Raw genomic sequence first — 3,490 nt, 5'->3', positions numbered from 1 at the left:
GCTAGCGGGGGGGGGGGGGGGGGAGAGAAAGAGAGAGAGAAAGAGAGAGAGAGAGAGAGAGAGAGAGAGAGATTGAGGAGTTGGGGTTATTATGAGGGTAAATTACTTTAAGTATAACTATTTTTCAAAATCCTAAAACACACACATATGTCAAAAATAAAAATCTAAAGCCACTGTGTCTGATGACTGGACTGTCACAGTGTAGGATCTGGCTGCTGGCAGGTGCAAATGGTTTTTCATAGGGTCCTGGCTTTATAGATGAGATGGGCTCATAGAAAGCAGACAAACCATGCCAAAGCATTTGAGTAATTCTACCACCTTGCATTTCTATAGACTTTTACAATTTAAAAAAAATACTTTTACATTTAGCATCTGCATTTTCCAATATGATGGTCTCTGCTGGAGCATAGAATTGGTAAAAGGGAAGCTGAGTAGACATTACTGGCTCCATTTAGCAGGTGGGAAAACACGCTTAAGCCTGTAATAGACCTATTCAGATTCTCAAGGACTTGCCTATTGTATTCCTGGCTTCTCCCAGCACAGGCCTGCTCCAAGTCCTTTTTTATGTTACTTATAGATCTTTAATAAACATTTGTCTTTGATAGCAAAGTATGGTATACATAAAGATGCTCAAATAATAGATTTTTAAAAATATAGCCATAAAATGCATAATGTAGAAATCCCATTAATATTATGAGAAACAATCGTAGTCCTCAACCCAAGCCATTTTTTTAAACGTCTAGTTAAGTGGAGTCTCTCTTTAGACTGGCCTACCACTAAGCCCAGCCCTAGAGGTGGTATTATAAAAATTTTACAAATGCTTGGCTTTAAGGCTGGGCTGCTTTGAAAATAGCCCTCAAGGTAGGAACCCTGAAAAAAGCATTTTGGTGAGTTCTTTGTTTGTACCCTGTATTCAAATACAGCTCACTGGCCTGCACAAAAAGCTGTTAGGATGTTATAAAAGCCTAGTCTTGGTACCAAGTACCAGACACAGTTCTCTCCTTTCTACTCTCCTGTTTGGTCCTACTATTCCTCATTTTCTCCTTCCTTTGCACCTTGGCTTCTCATGCCCACTTTAGGCTACTTATTTGGATGATGGTTTTAATCTTGATGGTATAGCTCAGACCTTAGGCTGCTCTCCTAGGTAAAGCCTGCTAAAGGTCTCTTGGCTCCAGGCACTTCTAATTTCTGGTAAAAGAAAACCATTATATTTTAAGTCTCCATTTCTGTCCTCCTTTGGGGTGGGGCATTGGACCTTGAACCTGGATGCTGACAGCCCTGGCTTTTCTGGGACTCTCAGGTCCAGCCCCTAACAGACACAGTGCTCAATAAAAGAAGCATGAGGGGCCCATGTTTTTACTTGCCCAGCTGCTGAGGCCTCCACAGATCATGACTAGGTTGACTGGATTCTCTCCCACTACAGGGTACAAAGTGAAGGTGGCCTATGTGCTAATGATACAAGCCACAATAATAGCTAAGATTGTCTACTATCTGGGCAGGGCCTACATAGGTCAAGCAATTAACAGAGAAACTTTAGACACATTCCTAATCCCTACAAGTTACAGATTATATCTCCCATTTTACAGATGAAGATACTGAGGCTTAGAGAAGGTCTCATTTATCCAGTTTCACATAACTGGTAGAATCATGGAGCTAAGAATAAGACACAGTTCTGTTTGAGTCTAAAACTCATAATACCAGTTAACCTCTTACAGGTTTGCAGGAGTAATGACAAGTGCCTAGGTAAATTTGTCCAAAGTATTATACTTAGCATATTAAAATAAATGAAATTACTTACTCTATGATGATGATTTTTAAACTTTGTTCATTATTTTATTCCTAAACAAATGCCTATTTTATTTTATTTTTAAAGAGACAAACACCAATGTGAGAGAGAAACATGAATCGGTTGCCTCTCATGCATGCCCAGACTGGGGATGGAACCCACAACCTAGGTATGTACCCTGACCGGGAATGGAACCAGCCATCTTTTGGTGTACCAGATGATGCTCTAGCCACCTGAGCCACCGGCCAGGGCACAAATGCCAATTTTAAATAGTTATTTGAAAATATCAAGTAAAGCAGTGGCCCTACAACCTTCTGCCTAGGTTAAGACATCCTTGAGAGATCGTGTCTTGTTCTGGGACCCACACTTGAAGAGAGCCACAAACATTAGAGTTTGTCCAGGAGGGAGTGAGAAAGCTGGGGAGGGGGATAGCATCTAAGACATAAGAGGAAAGGTTGGAAGGAACTGGAGCTATTTAGCCTTGAAAAGAGACTACTCCAAGGGATATGAGTCAAACCGTGTCATTCTCTGCTCTCATCTAACTCAAAAGAAGAGCAAAGGTCTTTACAATGGTCTACAAGGCCCTTTCCAATGACCTCACCTCAACATTACCTCTGTGACCTCATCTCCTATAACTGTCCCCTCACTCACTCCACTACAGCCACACTGGACTCCTGGGTATTCCTGGCATGTATTATCTGTTCTTGCCTCAGGGCTTTAGCTCCTCTCTAAAATGTGACCTACTTAGTGAGTGAGTCCTTTCTTGACCATTCTATTTTATTTTTAAAATTTATTTTGTTGAATTTAAAGGGTTGAACTTGGTTAATAAAATTATGTAGATTCCAGGCATACAATTCTACAATACTTCATCTGTATATTGTATTGTGTTTACCACTCCAAGTTAAGTCTCCTTCCATCATCCATTATACCCCCTTTACCCTCTTCTATGTCCCCCAACCCCCTTGCCCTCTGGCAATCACCATACTGTTGTCTGTGTCCATGAGTCTTTCTTTTCTGTTTCCTTTGCTTAATCCCTTCACCCTTCTCACACAGCCTCCCACCCACTCCGCTCTGACAGCTGTCAGTCAATTCCATGTATCCATGCCTCTGTTTCTACTTTGTTCATCAGGTTATTTTGTGCCACATATAAGTGAGATCATATGGTATTTGTCTTTCTCTGACTGGCTTATTTCACTTAGGATAATAATCTTCAGGTCCATCCAGGCTGTCGCAAAAGGTAAGAGTTTCCTTTTTTGTTTTACAGCTAAGTAGTATTCCATTGTGTAAATGTATCACAGGTTTTTTATTTACTCATCTACTGATGGGCACTTGGGCTGCTTCCAAATCTTGGCTATTGTAAATAACACTGCAATAAACATAGGGTGCATATATTCTTTTGAATTAGTGTTTTTGCTTTCTCTGGATATATTCCAAGAAGTGGAATTGATGTTATAAAGCAGTTCCATTTTTAATTTTTTAAGGTAACTCTATACTTTTTTCCACAGTGGCTGCACCAGTCTGCTTTCCAACAAACAGTGCATGAGGGTTCCCTTTTCTCCACATCCTTGTCAACACTTGTTTGTTGATTTATTTTTTTTCTTTCTTTTTTTTTTTAGATTCACTTGTTGATAGATGCATGTTTGTTGTTCACAATTTGTATCTTTACCTTTTTCTTCTTCCACTTCTTAAAGGATACCATTCAGC

The sequence above is a fragment of the Myotis brandtii genome, unplaced genomic scaffold (genome assembly GCF_000412655.1).
Source record: "Myotis brandtii unplaced genomic scaffold, ASM41265v1 scaffold73, whole genome shotgun sequence".
Lineage (NCBI taxonomy): Eukaryota > Metazoa > Chordata > Mammalia > Chiroptera > Vespertilionidae > Myotis > Myotis brandtii.
This window is presented reverse-complemented; position numbering follows the sequence as displayed.